The sequence below is a fragment of the Podarcis tiliguerta genome, assembly GCF_965153285.1.
Source record: "Podarcis tiliguerta genome assembly, chromosome: 4".
In the NCBI taxonomy this organism is placed as follows: Eukaryota; Metazoa; Chordata; class Lepidosauria; order Squamata; family Lacertidae; genus Podarcis; species Podarcis tiliguerta.
This window is the reverse complement of record NC_139537.1, coordinates 47,767,831-47,788,057: the sequence shown is the minus strand read 5'-3', so window position 1 is coordinate 47,788,057 and position 20,227 is coordinate 47,767,831. Positions and strand designations below refer to the sequence as shown.

Genomic DNA, 20,227 nt, shown 5'->3' with positions numbered 1-20,227 from the left:
TGTACTTAAAAATCTATTTTTTCCCACTGTAAAAAAATCTGACCTTTGTAAAAGTTCTCGAATGAATCCTCAGTATTTTACTGTATTTTTCCATGTATAAGACGCCCCCTATTTTTTGGGACTCAAAATTAAGAAAATGCACGATCCATGTGTAAGATGACTGCTTATTTTAAACGTCAACATTTTAGGAAAAAATACAGTCTTAAATATGGAAGAATGCAGTAATTTGTGTGACATGTACAAGCATAATCCTTGTTCCTAGGTGGAAGGGGTGGTTGGGCATGGTTTGGGAGACATATGTTTTGTGCCACTTCCCTCTGACTGGTGTGAGCTATCTGTTTGCAAGCTCAGTTCAGTGGAGATATGTGGCACACAGAGATAGTGGTATTGAGTCAAAGTACTACTCATGGCAGCAAGCATTGCTTGCAGGCAAACTTTCATCACAATAACCAGATTCTCACCCTTATCTTACCCTTCCATAGAAGCCCAGGGTGACACTCATAACCCATATGCTGTAGCCGTGATTTCTGTAAGTAATTACAGCTGTTTAAAGTTGCAAGGAGGGCAATAAGCATGAATATGTTGCATTTCTTACTTTGCTTGCTCTTGCAATGTCTTAAATGGGGACACACATCTGCCTTCTTTGGACTATACGTGAGCTCCTGATGTATTTCAGATAATGGGGAGAGATGTTCAAAAGTAGAAAGCACAAGTTCCTCTTTTCTCTCTCCAACAGCTGAAGCCTTTTTTACATTCCAGTATGCACATCCTTTAAAAATGTGGTCAGGTTGTCCATGCCATAGCACAGCATTACCACAGCTAGACAAATAGCATAATGTGTAATGTGGATTGTAGGCAAATTATCTTCTCAGTGTGTGCTTTGTACTAAAAGCCCATTAATACTCATTGAAGATGTGTGTGTGTGTGTGTGTGTGTGTGTAGTGTATATTCCATCCATAACCACTTGTGTATTTAAGATTATAATTTCACTTATGTCCTGTGTCTGAAACCGGAACAGCATACATTATTCTCCCTAAAGAGCAAATTAGAAAAACAAGGTAGTAATCTTCCATGTTCCAGAATTGTATTTCTTTAAATGAAACAATTTGTATGTCACCCTTGCTGTAGGGACAGATATTTAACTTATCATTATTTTTGGCTACTTGTTTTTTTTTTTTTAAAAAAAAGGTTTTAGAAAAACTAAGCACTGGCCACCATGCCTTAGCATTAGAAACTTAAAAATTAGGTTTCGTATTGTGGACTAGAGTTGCCAGAACTTCAGATCTGACCTGAAGTCTCCAGGTTTGCTTAGCCCCTCCAGGTAGGCCGGTGAATGACTTTAATCTCCCGGGGGGGGGGGGGGGCTCACTTAGCATTGATACGCTGCTGGAGGGGGGTCTACTCCCCTCTCCAAATAATTTGCTCCCCTCTCCAAATTAACTTCAGTTAATCAGTCAACCTCTTTTATTGGCATAGAGAAAATGCATGATATACATGGATCAGAACACAACTCAGAGAATGAAACATAGGAAATACTTTAGGATAAAACTGACCAGACATTGTGAGATATGGAAATGGCTCTTAGGACCTCTAGTGATATCATTTCATGGGGTCATTCAAAAATCTTGCCACATTCTCCACAACGTCAATTATTCAGCAGATAAGACACCCTGGAAGAGTCACTGCAATAAATCCCCTTCAGTAAGGGGGTCAAATACTTCATCATATATTTTTACATAAAATGGGCAATAAAGTAAAATGTGTGTGATGGATTCCACCTGTTTTGTGCCACAAGGGCAGTATATTTCAGAGTATGGGATTTTTGAAAATCTATCTTGTAGATGGCAAGATGCTAAATACCGCAAGGGAAAGAGTTCTGCATGGGTGGGGATTGTAAAGATGGTGCACATATGTGCTTGATTGTTTGGAATGCATCCAATTGTGGGTGGTGCTGTGGTCTAAACCACTGAGGGTTTTGGGTTTGCCGATCAGAAGGTTGGTGGTTTGAATCCCTGTGACGGGGTGAGCTCCCATCGCTCTGTTCCAGCTTCTGTCAATCTAGCAGTTCGAAAGCACAGCAGTGCAAGTAGATAAATAGGTACTGCTGTGGTGGGAAGGTAAACGGTGTTTCTGTGGGCTCTGGCTTGTGTCAGTGTTCCATTGCACCAGAAGCAGTTCAGTCATGCTGGCCACATGACCTGGAAAGCTGTCTGTGGACAAAAGCTGCCCCCCTCAGCCTGAAGTGAGATGAGTGTCACACTCCATAGTTGCCTTTGACTGGACTTAACCATCCAGGGGTAACTTTACCTTTTACCTAGTTGTGGGTAACCTCAGATTCCTATGTAATCCTTTGGGGGTTCCTGAAATTCTGGTTTGGATGCCAGGTCAGGATGCTTCTGGCCTAGCAACCCTATTGCAGACCATAACCATGTTTAGGCAGTGTAAACTAGTAGAATGCAACCTGTTAAATACATATTAATTTGTAACTAATGTATACATCTTCCTTTTTTGGTTTAACCTTTTCACAGGGTAATCCTATACATTTCTATTCAGGGTCTGGGAGTGAAAGGAGGACAGATATGTCTGGATGGGGAAGGAAGGAAGGAAAAGTTTCTTTTCATCATTGCATTGACCTTTCTTATGCTACCAATGGTTATCTCACATCTTTCACATCCGCATCATCCTTCCAGAGTATCCTCTAAGCAATTTCCATAATATAGGTCCACTGCCCGAGTTTTCTTCCCACTCATATAAGCTTAAAATGAGCTTTTTTGAGAATCAAAGTTTTATTGTGTGGAATGCTCAGTGTGTGCCTAAGCTGTTATTAACTACTCACATGAAATGTGTAGGAAAATATCAATCAAAAGAAAAATGGGCACTAAAATAATGGTCTTCTTTACAAGTTTTGCTTTTCTCTCCCTGTCACTATCACTGAAGAGTATTTGATGTATGAATCCGGCTAAGCTAACTATATGTTTTCTATTCTATTTTTAAAATCCCCTTTTACTGACTATAGTTAAATACAGTGTAAAGGGTGTTAAGTATACAGACAAATGGAATCCTTCTTTATCTTTGTGTGCCTGGAGTTCTACATGGAAGGAACAGGAAAACCTTCTCCAGTCTGCTTCACTTCCTCTAGACTGCAGAGCATGTATTGAATTCAAATTGGTATAAACCACTATTTTGCTAAAATGTGTCCTGCTTATGATGACAATCAGGGTGGACTTTGGTAATATTGCACCCTGAGAGATGACAAGAATTGTCCCCCTCCAACTAAATACTTATTTTCACAATAATTCTTTTTGGTACACTTGGTTCTTCTCAATAGGTACCTGTATAAATACAGTTATTAATATTTTGTGCCCCCTTGGCTCAGTGCCCTGTGCAGGGGAACCACCCACATTGCCGTAAATCTGGTGTTGGAACAATAATGACATCTAGCACACTATTTGAACAAATACAAACCTTGGAAATGAGACAAAGAAGGGAGCATGTCTAAGCCGGTTCAACCACTAGGCAAAATAAGGCAGCTACCTCATGTGGCAGAGACTGTGAGGTATGGGAAGTGTCAGAGGACAGAACCTGAGTGCTACATGGCCTGTCTTGTGTCCTGTGCCATCTATGCTACCCTGCTTTCCCCAGATGTGGTGACAGACCTTGTTTCCAATATTGAAATAAGATTCAACTGCCAATATGATCATTTTCCGTATGAGGGCAAGGGATGTGCTATTTCGTCCTCTGTCTCGGATAGCTATTGTGTACTCCATCTAAAAGCTACATCTAAAATGTTGCATTCAATGAGGGTTCAGTCTGCATAACTGTATACACAGTTGAACTATGCAAATCAAGAAGTGTAGAGTGATACCTCAGTTTTCAAACATGTCCATTCAGAAATATTTTGGTTTTCGAACATACCTCAGAAGTTGAACGTGTCACGCAGCTGAGTACAAGATCCTGAGGCCTAGCTGTCGGCTACTGACTTTCCGGTTTTTGAACGTTTCAGAACTCTAACAGTCTTCCGGAATGGATCGAAAACCAAGGTACTGCTGTATAATCTTTCACACAAACACTTCTACATTTGTAGAGTCAGTTTATATCTGTGCAGCATAATGTGTGAATAAGTTTAAAATCCTGGTTGCAAGCAAGTGTACTCTATTTACATGCACTGTGATACATTATCTGGTGTTTCAAATTCCCTCCATAACTGATGTGTTAAAAAGGCCATCCATAGCAGGGGGAATGGAATAAATGTATGAAAGGAAAGGCTTAATATATTGCTACTTGTTTTTCAAAAAGTCTGCTAGGAGCTCTCATGATTTTGTGGAAGAATGGACTGTATCAAAGACTACCCAAAGAGAAAATGACATCTTAAGTCTCTTGTATAGCGAAGAGGTAATTATGCTACCTTCATGGGCATTGATGGCAAGCAGATGTTTGCTTAAATAAATTTTGATGATCTTGCTGCTGCTGCCGCCGCCTTTTGGTTCCTAGACACAACTTGTCCACTTGGATGAGGGCAGGAGAGAAGCTGGTGGTTTGAAAATAAGGACGGAAGAATCAGTCTATTTATGGCTCATTCTTGTTTTGCATGTGTTCATTTTTAAGTTCATCCCGTCCTCTTTCCATATGATCTGTGATTATATATATATATATATATATATATATACACACACACACACACACACATATATATACATATACATATTTTCTCTCAACAATTCAAAATAGGGTTTAACACATGTTTGAGCCAAGAACTGTGTAGGATATTTGGGAGGCATAAAAACCAGTGGCTGGTTAAGTTCTGATCCACACAAGTCTGAGGTACAAATCAAGTGTCATATTAAGGGAAGGTGAATTTTTGGAGAACCTACAGTAAGCCAGTAATGTAGTGAGGCCTCTTAGTTTCTGTCAGATCATTGGTCCATTTAGCTCAGTATTGTCTACAATGACCAGCAATGACTTCAGAATTCAGACACAAGTCTCTCCCAGCCCATCTGGAAATGTTGCCTCTGAACTATGGCCGTTCCACATATGTGATAGTGATATAGTGTTTTGGACTGCATATAAAACTGCCCTAAACACGGTGGATATTATTTTGCAGAGATGGATTTCTGTTCCCTTATTTTGGGGGGTTTAGAGCTATGTAATTAAAATCCCTGGAGAATTATAGCTTGTTTGGGAATGCATCAGACTGGTGGTACTCAGTGCAACTTTTGTTGAATATTAAATCCTCAAGTGATGTGTTGTGAGGAAGGGATCAAACACATTTCCAAAAGAGGCAGAAGCTTCATCAGAGGGAGAGAAGTGTCACATGGGGATAAACATTTATAATTTATTAGGGACGAGACTATAAAACAAAGAACTGAATGTAACCCTATACTTTTGATATGACATATCCCTGTAGATTTTCATACAGAAATTCTCAGCATAGGAGGGAGAAAAATGTGTGCTGATGAACTCTTGAAGGATTAAAATGGAGCAGATGCGTTTTGTTTTTTTCCAAAGCAGTGAAACAAAGCAGTCAACGCACTATGGTTATGATATCTATAATTATAGCATTCTTGTGCTGCAGTCCCCAACACAGGTATCGTGGAGCACGCACAGGCACTCAGAAGAAAGTCATGTGGAGTTCAGTGGAAGTTACTCCCAGATAAGAGTGCCATTTTAAATGATTGTTTTTAAAAATCCTGAGATAGATATATAGGACAAGATATTGAATTTTCCTTTGTGTGTGGGGAGTCATAAAGTGGACTCTAGTCAATGAAGGTTTATGGGCATAAATTTGTTACAGGGCTTTTTTCTTTTTACATTTTGAAAATTGGGGCTATCAAACATGTAATTATTTTGATGATGTTTGGTCTAGCAAGCAATAAATGCAGAATACTGTAAGGTTGTTTGTCATCTTAACTTTTCTTTAACCATTTTGAAGGAACTGCCAGTTGACTTTTCAACCTGTCCTGCTTCTCTGTTGAGAAAGGGTGTATTATTGTCACTCTAGCTTAAGGGAAGTCATATATTACTTCAGAGGTGATGTACTGCAGAAAAATGGCTCATCTACACATATCTTGTTCATGGGTTCCAAAGGGAGAAATCTTCTCTGTTTTTGAAAAGTTACGGACCAGTTTTTCCTCCCTGCCATGCTAATGAATGGAGAATCTCAGATTCTGTTGTCTTCCTGACATTCTACAGAGTCCTGGTGCCTTGCAGGATGCTTGACAAACTGACTTCAGAGAACAATCCAAAGAACTTCAGTGGACAGGAATCAAGTTAACTCTTTTAATCTAAACTTGCATCCTGGTCCATGTCACCTGGGGCAGGCATATGTACAAACAATAGGACAGGGTAGTTGAAGGAAATCCCATCTATTGTTTCTTTTTCTTTATTGGACATATGGCAGACATTTGAAAGTGATGGCGTGGATCATAGCCTCGGGATGTATATCTGAAGGAATATACCTCTCCAAGGTGAAATGGAACAATCCATGTATCTTTAATAAGCGAACAACTGATGAGGTTGTTCTAAGGTTGCAACTAGATATAACACAAGGTGATTCATGCTGAATTCCCCAATGTAATTAATTTTTGAATTTTAATAGGAACCTCAAGAGACACCTCTCCAATCTAATACATAATATTTGTATAGTCATTTCAAGTGTTCCGAACACTTAACATGGTGGGAAGTGAGACCAAGAATGGATGCTTACCTAAGGCTATGGATTAAATTTATTACTAATTGAATTTGTATCCCACCTTTCCCTTCAAGGGGCTCAACATGGTTCTCCCTCTCAATTAATCCTCACAACAACCCTGTGAGGTAGACTGAAAGGCTGTGACTGGCCCAAGGTCACCCAGTGAGATTCATGGCTGAGTGGGGATTTGAACACTGGTTTCCAAGGTCCTAATTTGACACTTTATACCTCTAAATACCACATTGGCTCTTATGTTACAGCAGAGGCAAAGATCAAACCAGACACTTATTGAGTCATAGCTCATTGTCTTAGGTCCTACACAACACCTTACGTTTGATTACCACTAACAGTCATGGCTTCCCCCAAAGAAATCCTGAGAACTGTCAATTAAAGGGTGCTGGAAGTTGTAATAGTTCCTTAAGAAACTACAGTTCCTAGGATTCTGTGGAAAGCAATGACTGTTAGGGGTGCAAGAATGCTTTAAATGTATGGTGACCTAGCCATTATGCAACATTGGGTCTCTAAGCAGGAATGCAGCCCTGTGGGAGGGGATTAACCCTTTCATATAAGTCACCATGAAAAATGCTCTCCATAAAGCTGCTATTTACTGTGTGAGTAAACATTACAGGTGCTCCAATGTAACTTAACAGTGTTGGAGGACTTGCTGGAGAGGAGCCATATTAAAGGCCTAGAGGTAATTTGGCTTATAAGGATTTCTCCAAATTTAATAGGGTATGAAGTCCAGAGAAGCAGGAAAGTACACTGTTATGAAGTGCACTGTTCCCTTGCAAAAGTCCATACAACATTATCAGAAAAAAAAATCTGTCTGAGCATAAAATTATTGCTTCTCCTTTTTGAACATATGGCATGTGGGAGTAAAATTATTATTTTTTATTTTTTAAAAAATAAGCCAATTTGATTCTGAACGTGTAGTCAGAATTGTAAATGGTTCGTCAAAATAGTTTATGGCTAGAAATGCTATGTGCGCTATAATTTCATGCCTTCGTGGAATGCTTTTAAGCTCACTAAGAGTGAGAAGAGACTTTGACATTAATCTTAAATGTAGCTGCAGCAGTATTTTATTAGAAACCTTTACATTCAAACATCCATATAGTGTATTTGACATGCTCCTCTATGCTCTGACTTTTTGGGTAATCTTATTGTCCTCCTTTTGTTTGGCTTAAATGAGAATTTGACCCACATGCAGTCATTATAGCTTAATTATAATTGTTTGCAATAGAGCAAATTCAATCGGCTTCAGTCTTAGTTCAGTAACTTGCCCTGATGGAGAAAGCCACCAGCCATGTGTGCAACACAACTCATATAATTTTTAAAATGACAGGGTGAGATCACCGTCAAAGGAAACAGTGCAGAAAACAAATGATAAATATAAAAAGAGCCAACTTTCTGTCCATGTATACAAATACAAGTTTAAATCACTGAAATCCGGATTTCATATATTTTGACTAATAAATCAAAGGGGTGGAAATGCAGAGCATAGTTGTGAGTGAACAAACCCCACCAACCCTCCATTACAGAGACTTGAATCACCAATGTGAAGGGTAATTGTTATATACCTCGTATGCATGCCCAGTTCTCTTCATACATGTTCCACTACTGGATGTGTGCCCCTGTGTCTGCTTCAAAGAAGAGGAAGGACAGCATAAAAAGATTAGTGGTCACACGTTGTGTCTGAACAGTCTTCTTTGGCGATCACGCGTAGCCGAGTAAGATTGTCTTCCATAAACACAGTTTTAACAATGAGTCTGTAAGTGACTGTGGAGGCCAATTCTAGATCCACACGTCCTTTCACAGTGGGGACGTTGGTTTCCAGGTGGGAGTTGATAACGGTGTGGATTTGCCAAGCATGCATTCCTCTTAGCACGTTTCTCCCTTGTGAGAGAAGAGTACAGTGGTACCTCGGGTTACAGACGCTTCAGGTTACAGACTCCGCTAACCCAGAAATAGTACCTTGGGTTAAGAACTTTGCTTCAGGATGAGAACAGAAATCGTGCAGTGGCAGCACGAGGCCCCATTAGCTAAAGTGGTACCTCAGGTTAAGAATGGACCTCCAGAACGAATTAAGTTCTTAACCCAAGGTACCACTGTATATAAAAGTGACCACAGCCCTTTGATGGCAACCAAAATGTACAATGGAATGAAGTAACCCCATTATGAAAAAAGTATACAACATTTGGGACTATTTTAGCTTGGAATTAAAAAAGTAAGCAGGAATGCATACAGTTATGTCTAGTGTGGAGAATGTGAATAGGTAGATGATTTTCTCATCCTCTCACAATATCCTTAGTGTTAAAATGCAATAAAGTCTTTAGTTCACCCAATAGCTTTTTGACATTTTTCTTCCAGCTGATTACAAAACCCACATAGATACTTTCCCTGAATATAGCCACCTGTGTCTTCCATAAAACCCCATAGACTTCTTTGGGACAAAATACACAGGCTGAAGTGATGACAAAACCTATTCTCTCACCTATTACCACATGACCCAGAAAGCTGCCTGTGGACCAACGGCAGCTCCCTCTGCCTGAAAGCGATATGAGCTCCACAACCCCATAGTCGCCTTTGGCTGGACTTAACTGTTATGGGGTCCTTTACCTTTTTGCCACATAATTAAATGGCTGTCATTCATTATTAGGGGGCAGAGAAATATTCAGTCCTGTACAGTCATACCTCGGCAGCAGCAGGAGGCCCCATTAGTTAAAGTGGTGCTTCAGCTTAAGAACAGTTTCAGGTTAAGTACGGACCTCTGGAATGAACTAAGTACTTAATCTGAGGTACCACTGTACACTGGTAAGCTTAGCCTCTTCTGACAGGAATTTCATCTTGCAATATTTATGAGCTAGATGGATCCCCTATGTCTATCATAATGACAACTTTCCCCTTATATGGGAGAAGGGAAACATGCAAATTCAAGACAATCAATGAGGGGGTGGCTGAAATCTGTCATCTAGCCTTGGTGGTTTCTTGGATGAGCAGATTTTGGTCTTGTGTCAGTAGTCTTAATGACTGCAGTCTGTTTATTTTGTCTCAGAAAAAGAATCTGTTCTTACCTACATTGTTCCACCCTTTAATCTGCACACCTTTGCTCTCCTCTTAGTCATGCTAGAGTGTGACAAAAGGACACACCTGAGGAATTTACTTTGGATGAAATTTATAATTCTTGTGCTGTCCGTCACAGTGTCTCTAGTCAAAATATTACAGCAAAAGGGGCAAATGCCCTTACACAATAATTTTACTCATGCATTTAGAATATTTCATGTGGATTGCAATATTTATCTCATTTCCCCCTGTTAGCTGCAAGTGATTTTAGCTTAAAATATGGAGTAAGGATATGGAAAAGACATTGCTTTAATATTTCATTTATCTCATTTTCAGTTTCCCTTCTGTAGGATAAGACAAGTTTGCATTATTACCAATATATTTTATCTTTTCCTTGTATCTCAGGGAGAATAAACTTAGACTTTTGGACATTGCTGTCTTAAAAGATTGGCTGCATTTAAATCAGTAGAGTAGGAAGTGCAATGAAAGCAACTGAAAAGTTAATCAGAAATTATAGTTATTTTTCCAGTGTTTCAAATAATAGGCAATATTCTGGAAGGTCCATGCTCCTTAAGAGAGTGGCTGAGAGGTCTTAGGACAGAGAAGCTCAATATTTAAAAGCATGTGGCAGTAGAAAGTTCCACCATTTTCAGTCCACCACCTTTGGTGTTCTCATGACAGCAGATGCTGAAAAGGGCATGTCAGAGTGTGACATGCAAGAACTATATCACAGTTTGAAGGATACAATCTAACCAGGTAAAACTACCAGAGGACAGCACAGAGCTAGGCCACTGATGGGTGAAGTCCAGAGATGGGGCATGATTTGAGCAGAATAACAAGCTCTGAATAGAGGGTCTTAGAGGGGTGCCTTAGACCTCTAGGCCTGAAGTTCTCCACTCCTGTCTTAATGCCCTCTTTTAGAAATCTGGTATGATGCTCCATTTTAAGCACAGATTTTTCTCTATATGGCATCCATCATGAATAATTTAGCTGAATATTTTCTAAAGTTCAATAAGTGAAATATGAATCTAATGGCATTGCCTTTAACACAAATTTATGCAAGTAATAAATTCAGATTTAAAGTCCTATTAGAGAATTACATTTTAATGACTGGTAACAATATTTAATTAATACATTAAACAACCGAAGTAATTATTGCTACATGTTTTTCAGGAGTACCATTGTTGTCTGTCTTGTTACCAAATTGCCTCAACAATAATGTCTTTAAATTTTATAATTTTATTTATCAAGTTTTAATCCCTTTAAATACATTTAGTACATTGAAAATATGGTATGTTAATACTTCAGCAGAACACTGAGCAGTGCATATTAATTACTGATTAGAGGAGTCATTTCAGTTAAATAAGTTTCTTTTAAAACCTAAATCCAACAGGTAATTAATCATGTATTATAAGAGAGTTTTTCTTTGGGAAACAAGCATGTTTCCAGAAATACAAAAGATTATTCTACTAACTTTTACTGACTTTAATCTTCATATATAATGAATTGAATAAAACAATTGGCCAGTATTGCACACTTTGACCAGCAGTGGCTCCAAAGGTTTTAGTAGGTCTTTTTTACCATCTGCTTCCTGAAGATTCTGGGGATTGAACCTGAGACCTCCATGCCAACACAGGGCAACATGCAAGAGATTTTGCTAAGAAGTCAGTACATTGGAGTGGTGTGATTGTGAAAAGTCCAATTTCCCAGTCTCATTGATTTGATTTTTTGCATACCAATTTTCTGCACACCTTGAAGCAAAAGAAAGAAGGTGCTGATAGGGGCAATCTGTTAAGTTTAATGTATATAAAATGCTGTATTTAAGTGCATTATATTTAGAAATGTTGTATAGGAAGGTTGTTTTTGTTTACCTTCAGCATAGAGCTAGTGTTTTTCTTTTGTGAATGAGCTAAACACCTCGTGACTAATCTCATGGTCCATCACAAGATAGTCACAAAGCACAACAGAAGATGTAACCTGTGAACCTGAATAAATGTATTTCCCTGAAGGAGAATGACAGCGTATTATTGGAGAGATAAAGAAACTTCATTTCAGTAAAATATGAAGCGGTGATGGCAACTTTATGGAACTGAAACTCGTTGCTTTTTGTGGGGGGGCAACTTATTACTTTATTTTGTAACATTTTCTTTTGTAACCTAAGTGTTTAAGGCTGTTCTGCAGTAAAGCTTAAAAATTCATTATTGTGGTGGAGAGAATTAATTTCTACAGAAGGTCCAGACCAGGGATATTTGCTCTACAACTCTTAACACAATCCTCTTGAGTTAGTGAACAAGAGAGACCATAAAGAAAGAGGAGCTAGTTCGGGTGACTTAAGAGCAGCACAGAGTTAAAAATGGCACCCACAAGTTCATTATTCAGTTTACAGGCTGTGATGTCAGGAGAGAGACATTTTGGTGGTTTTGCAGGAAACACTTAAGCTCTCTCCACTTCTAGGTAGTGATGATGATTGTGCTCACTTTTACCCATAGGTTAACGGAAGTCAGGTCAGGAAGCATTGTCCTTACTCTAATTTAATTTCCTGTGTGAAAGAAAACTCACTGGCTACATGAAGATAAGAACTTGATGGATCAAACCAAAGGCCTATTTAGTCCAGCATTCAGTTTTTAATGGCTGGGCCCCCTCTCTTGTTCCTGTTTTATGGCCAAGTCACCTTTAGCCCCTAACATGGTGGTGGTGATTTGTGGATAAAATTAAGAGGGATCTGGGGGCCTGCCACTGCCTGCTCCTTTGGGCTTGCCTTAACTACACATCTACCACCTCTCTTCACGTAGTTTGCAGTGCCATCTATTGGCCCTGTGAACTCCTGTGTGAGAACTGATCAGGGCAGATACATAGATACGGGGGATGGGACGGACAGAACGGGACTGAAAAGCAACCTTCCCTCACATTACAGAATTTTTGGCTGGAGTCTCATGGTAACCTGCAAAGGTCCAGCCATACATTACAAACAATTCACCAAGTCTGCTCACCCCTTTTGTTGCAGCAGAGTTACAGGACAGCAGAGGCTCTTTTGGGGCCCTGATGAGAGAAGCATGATTTCAGTGCCGTTCCTGATAGGTGGTGGGGGCATAAGCTCCCCTCATCAGGAGCTGGATCCTAGCCTGCACCCTGCTTTGGCGAATGGGGATGCAAGCTGGGACTTGGGCTGTAGCAGGGGGCAGAGCTGGAAGGCTTCCCTCGGGTCCTTGGCTATTCAAGCAACCTGCACCTGGGGCACTATCTGTTTGTTTCTTCGTCAGGTTTCCCTGCCCACCCCTGGTTTAAGCTGATAGTCAATGACTTTGCTGTGGCTATGGTGGTTGCTGTTCTTTATGGGGCCGGGTAGGAATTTGTCCACCAGGCAAATGGGCTCTTACTTTGTGGTTTTGCCTACCTCATAGCAATCATCACAACTGGTTGGGCATTGGGGCAGTCCTTTGTCTTGGTTGGAGAGGAGGTTGCAGTCTCTTCCCAGCCCTCCAAACGCTAGTGTATCCCATTAAAGCAGTGGTTCTCAACCTGTGGGTCCCCAGATGTTGTTGGACTACAACTCCCATCATCCCTGAGCTCTGGCCTTGCTAGCTAGGGGTGATGGGAGTTGTAGTCCCAAAACATAAGAGGACCCACAGGTTGAGAAAGGCTGTGTTAAAGGGATCTGGTGGGAGTAGTCATGTCTGTGTGCCAAAGCAGGGTCAGGGCCAAAGGCACTCCCCCAGATGGTGGTCTTCGTGGGGGTTACCCTATTTGATGTAAGTCTTAGGGACCCCCCCCCACCTGGATTGACTATGTGGGTGGGCTGGAAGCATTTTGATTTTCCCATGCCCAAGCCAAACCTCTTTCATCTGTATTCAATAAAGTTGTGGCCTGTTTGATCCAAACCAGTCTTATTGGTCTCTTATTTATATGGGTTGGGGTATGGGGAGCACAATGCTTGGACCTGCAAGTGCTTTAGTGCTTATAGGTTGTCCTCTAGCCCCATTTTTGCCCCTCAAAGATGGTAAATTTAAGTTTCCACTGACATATACCTGTTCTGGATGTTGTTTTGACTTTAATGAGTTTGAGGAGGTTTATATCTCTGTACTGAGCAACCTCTATCACTTTGACATTTACTTTTTTTCTCTTTTATAAATGTCTTATAAAAAGAGAATCATTCAGCATCTGTTACTATTTCTACCAACATCTGTCTCAGTCAGACATTGTTAAATATATGAATAATATATTAAAATTCAGTATACTTTTCGGGGGAATTTTCTGAAGTCACAGCTTGATTACTCATGCTATAGTGAGAATCTGATAGTGGTTCATTAACTCATTTAGAGACCTATACATTGTACCATTGTCACATCTTTGCTATTTTCCTACAAGTAGCTCCTGAATGACAAATGTAGCATGTAAATCACAAAATGTAATAGCTGGAACCCAATTTCGTAGGCCATTTCAATGGAATTGGCATGTGTCCCATCTCTCAGCAGAGTGCAGATTCTGTTATCCATGGACCCAAGTGATGAGCCTATTTAGAATCATCTAACTATTACCCCAGCTGCATTGGGAACTGCTGGGAGAAAACAGGTGTTGCACACAACCCCAATCTTTGATTCCAGGGGTTTCAAGCATTTACTCATGGTTTGTGTTTCCTTTGGAATGATGGAAAGTGGAGACTGTAGTGTCTTTATGATATATGGTTTACATACTTATATATACAAATAGTCTGTGAGTTAGTGGTAGGGCCCCTACCCATTTCTTGTCTGGCATGGCACTTCCTTTGTTCCCTTAATGGCTCATTATCCAGGCTAACACTTCACCAGAAGGGTAGCCTGGCTATTCCAAGAAGCAGAAGGGGGCCAAGGCCTTCAGCCTAATTCCCGCCAAAACTCATAACAGTTTCTACATGGATAATATACTGTTGAGGAGACCCTATAGAATCTATTTCCTAGGGAAAAATATTTGTGAATCAAAAGAAGCAAAGGAAAAGCAAACATCTTTCAATTTGTTAGTCCTAATTGCTTTAACATATTTCATACACAATATTGCACTAACCCCCTCTGCTCACAATAAAATCAACAAAACCTACTTGTGAATGTTGGGAGTTATAGTTAACAATACCAACCCCCTCTCTTATCAAGGTTATCTAGACATTTCAGATATGTGCTCTAGAAATGTAGTGTTTTAGAAATGCATCATTAAGGCTAAGAAATGAGTAAGTGTACTGATGGAACTGAAGCCTGTAGCAAGCTCTGCATGCTCCAGATCTAGAATTGCTTTTAGAATTTATCTTTGTTTAGAAATTCCAGAAGAATGTAATAGAAGGCAAAGAAGCAATAAAAGGACAGAATGGGGGAAAACACAAATCCCCCATTTCAATTGTTAAACTGCAGTGATATGGCATTTGACAAAGTAGGTTTTATGCTAAATCAGGGACGTGGAACTGTGGGTCTCTGATTTCCCATCATCTCTGACTTTTGACCAGACTTGTTGCTGTTGATGGGAGTTAGGAGTCCAACAACATCTGAAGGACCACATGTTTCCCATCCCTGTGCTAAACAGTAATAGAGACCCAATCTATGATATATATTTTTCAGAATATCTGGAAAAAGGATTCATTCTGAATCAAACTGAAGTATGATAGCTATTTCATCTGATGTAGTTAAATAAAGGAGCAATTAGGACAATGAAGGCAGACCTCCATTCATAGCCTGAGTTATGTAACTCTCAATCTAGCAGAATCTATGGTCAAAGATTTTATCATTTTAGAGCACCAAAATGAAATATTGATTGACTAGCATTAGCATTATGTGGTAAATTTCTAAAGGCTATAGTTGATGAGAAATGGGGGCACTTTGTGCTTATTGCTCTCATTGTTGAATTTTTTCCCTAGCATCCTTGCACTTTTAATTTACAAGATTTTCATTTTTGTAATATTGTTGGCAGCACTGAATGAAATACCATGGGATAATATGATGCAAAATGTCCCTTCATTTTTCTTTTATCCCCCCCTTTCATTAAATCTGTGGGTCTTGCAGATTTTTTTCTGTCTGTGGAAGCAAGATTGACAGCTAAAATCCAAGGTTCTGGGTGCATCACAAAATATACATATTGGATTTAAAATGTATCACCTTGTGGGCTAGTCCTTTTTAACTATGCAGGGGATGTACTGCCCAGTGACAAGACAAGGCTAGATTATCTTTCTCAAACAACCTGTTGCAGCATTTAGGAATCTGGAAATGGGACAGGTATCTCTTGGAAGAAAATCAAACGCTACACATTCTATTTTGTTTACATGGATTTTGTTTACATGGATCCTTAGAGTTCTCTAATATTAAAAACCATGCAGAAAAAGGATTCAAGTGCACCAGATGAAATCTAGCTGAAGCTAAATTCAACAATCCCATACCCAAAAAGTGATTTTAATTGTGTTGTTTATTAAACCTTGACCTGTCTATACATACTGCCAACCAGAATTCCAGCTACTAATACTAGAAAGTTATGATTATATACATTTCTCTCATTTGCTTCAAGACTGCATTAGCTGATCCATGTGCTGATTTTAAGATGATAGACACCAGATACAAGGCTTACTCTGAACAGGAAAGGTAATCATTCCAATAACTATTATATGTGATATATTTCAAAGCTGTTTGGCTTCTGTCAAGACATGTTAGAAGAGAATGTTTTGTCGCCATATAATGAATGGTTTTCTTTATACATTTGACCTTTTTGTCCTAGTGTGTCCTTCAGGATCTGTGTCTTTATTGAGACTTCTATAAAATAATTATGGGCTCCCAGCTCATTTGATTTTAACTACTTTTCTACTCTGGTGAAAGATTTACTACTGCTAACTCTAGCACTTTCTAGAAGCAAATTACCTAGTTCTTCACAAATAATAATAAAAAAGCTACAACAGAAGTATAAAACTGAATCCATAAATAAACATTTGTTGATCCAATCTACCGTAAGTTATTACCACCTGATGGTAGTCAAGTTGAAGATGCAGAAGAGAGGAACTAGATCGGCATCCTGTTTGCTACCAAGTGCTATTCAGCCTCAGCACTATAGGAAAAGATTGTAGCTCAGTGACAAAACATCTGCTTTGCATACGAAAGGTCTTATGTTAAGGTTAAAATTGTGGCACCCCCAGTAAAGCTGTGAGTGATCTCTGTCTGAAATTCGAGAGAGCTGCTGACAGTGTCGAAAATACCGAGCTAGATGGACCAGTGTTCTGTCTCAGGATAAGGCTGCTTTCTTATAGGAATTTATGTTGTTGCTATATTTCCACTAGATCACCACCACACAGCCCAGAGTGGAGGATTTTTAGTGCCATGTGACAATATAGGACTTGCATGATTGCCAAGGGAAAGGAAGGGAACAGAACAAAAGCCACTTCATGCCTGATGACAGCCATGTCCAATATTGCCCACTTTGGGAGTTGAGAGTAACCAAAAAGGGAAAGGAGTTGTGGAACTCCCTCTGTGGGAGGGCTGAGCCCCCCCAGTGCTCCTGTCAGGCTTTGGGGAAATGGCTTCTTCCCTCCCTTTGGCTGTGGATGAGCAGAACAAAGTGAATATTAGTCTTACCAGTTAAAGAGATATTTAATATTCACAGTGAAGGAACAAAGACTCTATTCTCAGAGGAAAGGTGCTCCTAATTAAGGTTTCCACCCACTCTCCCCCCCGAGCCACTCCCATCACTTCCTTGTCTGGTAACCTGATCTCACAACCATTTGCTCTTCTGTGTAGCTACCTTATCTGCTCTCCTTGACTTTGGACTGGGCGCTGGGACACTTTCCAGTGAAAGGGAGTCTGTTAATTCTCTCTCCCCCTGTTCTTCTTCTCCTTAGCTGTTCCCCACTCAGTTCTGCCCAGCTGTTGTATTCTAAACTATGTCACTCTGCAAACCACTGCTCCAAATCTATACTGTTCCATTGCTCCTGAGCAGTTGCAGGATTCTGGTCAGGAGCAGGGGGAGGGGGAGGCCCCCACCATTCCTCAACAGAGTAGCTCTCCTCAGCCTGGTCTCTGACAGCTCCTATCTCTGATAAAAATGAAATTTGGCCAAGGATTATGGAAGGTTAAAGGGCAACCCAACCTCTTACTGCATGCTTCCTGTCACCTGCATCTACATATGCAGAGGCTCATAGGAGGGTAACATGTGCTCAACGTTACACACAAGGGAGAGACCATATTGGACACTTGTTTTCAATTTCACAAGGCTTCATCCTTTTTCCTGTGCAGGTTTGAATTTATCATGAGAAACTACAGGGAACTGTCAACTTTCACTGCTTCCTTTATAATGTGTTGGGCAATTGGTCCCTCTAGCACAGTATTATCTGCACTGACTGGAAACATCTCTCCAAGATTTCAGAGGCAGGTCTCTCCCAGCATGGACAAATACAAGGCAAATTTAAATTGCATAGAAAGCAAAGCTAGCCATTAGTGTCTCTACCAGCTTGAGAATGCAAGTCAGCTGCTGTTTTTTGATTCCTGTGTGAGCCAGATATAATCCATCATAGCTAAATATAAGGGCCTAATGTTCTCCCTTGAAAGGTCCTTCAAAAATTGACCGCACATAGGTATACAATTATTTTAATGTAAAAGGCAGTACCTTTTGTATCACCCCCGAATACACTGCATATTTGTGCTTTATGAAAGCATGACGGAGAAGGCAAATAACCATTTTTGGTTATTTTTTATAAAGAAAAGGAACTGTGGTGAAGTACCATATAATTGGGTACATCATTAAAATCTGTACAGTTATTGAATATGTGTATTTCAACAGAGCTTATTTTCTTAAAGCTTTAAGTTTAAACCTCTCAATTCAATGTTCCTGGTGTGCTAACTTTGATGAGCCCATAAAACTTCTTTCTCATTCCCTGGAGTTTCTTGTTACAGCTCACAATTTAAGATTGGAACAATGAACAACTTATAGAGAACCAACAACTTAGAGAACCAATAATTGATAGATTTGTCAATCATGAAAAGGGGGGAAAGGCCACAGCTCCAAACGGCTTAATGGAGGGTTTTTGTTTTGTCTTTTAAACTAAAGGTTGAGTATCAGAGGTGGACATCCTAGAGCCCCAGAAGATGCCAAAACAAGCATTTATGTGGTGCTGGTTCTGTCTCAGTGGATAACTGTCATTATATGGAAGCAATTTGCTTGGATACAGTGAGAAAGTTTGGCTTTAGGTAAATTGTTGGACAAGGTTCATCACTTCACTGAGATATATGCACTAGAAATAAAATTAGCAACTCTGGAGCACTTAATAAGACTGGATAGCATCCAAATAGCTACTCTAAATATTCCCATGGAATTGTATGTACCCAGCTGGATTCTTTGAGCAGCAGGCACTTGTGCTATATTGCAAGCTATTCCTGAAATTGTTGGTGGCAAGGAAAAATAGGTGTATAAAAGAGAATTCCTGGATGCAAAGACCCAAGTTGGGCAAGTACTCTTTGGTGAGAGAACCCCAACAGAGATTTAAATATAGAGATTGAAATTAAAGTGTGGAGACATAGACCTTTAAAATATGCCCTTCTAAGTTCCTTCAAAAGTTTCCCTCTTCCCTTAGCATAGTAAAAGTCCACACATTTGATAAGTTAGAACTAGTTTACTTACAAACTCTCCGAAGGTCAAATTCATGTGCTTTTCCATACAGTATTCAGAAAAGGTTGCACAGACAGTAAAATTTGGCTTTATCTTCAGTGGTGAGTTCCTAAATTATTGGTATGGGAACACATGCAACTGTAAGAGCCATGAAGTGTGATCTGCATCAACAAGCTCAAAACCTCTTTACTCATTGAGCTTCTTTGGTAGACAGTGGCTTGATCAAAGAAGCATTTCAGTTAAATGTGTTGTAAACTTTGTATAAGAAATCATATTGGCAAAAACGGAATTCCACAGCACCATGTGGTGTCACAGTGTTATAATGCATATACTACACATATAAAGCGCTTTTTCTTCACCAGTGTAGCTGACTCCTAGGAGGAGAACAAAAGCTTGATTACCAAGTCCCTCCCAAGGTAAGCTAAGCCTTGCAGGACAGCTTACTCTATGGTCTTAACCCCTTCATTCATTAATTAAACTTAGGCATGTTGGTTTTATTTGGCTGGTTATCCCACAGAAACTACTTTGCTCAAATGCCATTTAATTATGTATGATGGAAGGCCAACCTTTGAGAATCAATAGGTTAAAATAACTTCCAATGTGAAACTTCCACCTATGCATGGAAGCCTCTGGTATGTTAAGAGAGCATTGCTGTCCCCCTGGCACTCCATAGACATTGGAATACGTGTAGCAATATCTCCCCTGTTCTGCACTATGGTAGCATCAAGGCTCCAAGATGCTTAGAGTGGTGAGATTACTGCCTACTCTATGTGGCATTCGGAGGTCACACTAGCCCTCTCTATTCCTGCCCAAAGAGGTTTGTGGTATATATTTCAGATTCTAAGTCTATGTCAGGCTTTTGACAGACTTGAATTTATATAT

The 20,227-nt window shown here is 39.8% G+C and overlaps 1 long non-coding RNA gene across 1 annotated transcript; it reads left to right on the top strand.

The window, feature by feature from the left end:
* The first annotated feature begins 15,042 nt into the window (after positions 1–15,042).
* On the top strand, positions 15,043–18,921 carry LOC310677030. The gene is made up of 3 exons (XR_014510872.1): positions 15,043–15,142; positions 16,265–16,338; positions 18,788–18,921. It is a non-coding gene; the product is annotated as an uncharacterized lncRNA (long non-coding RNA).
* Positions 18,922–20,227: the final 1,306 nt, after the last annotated feature.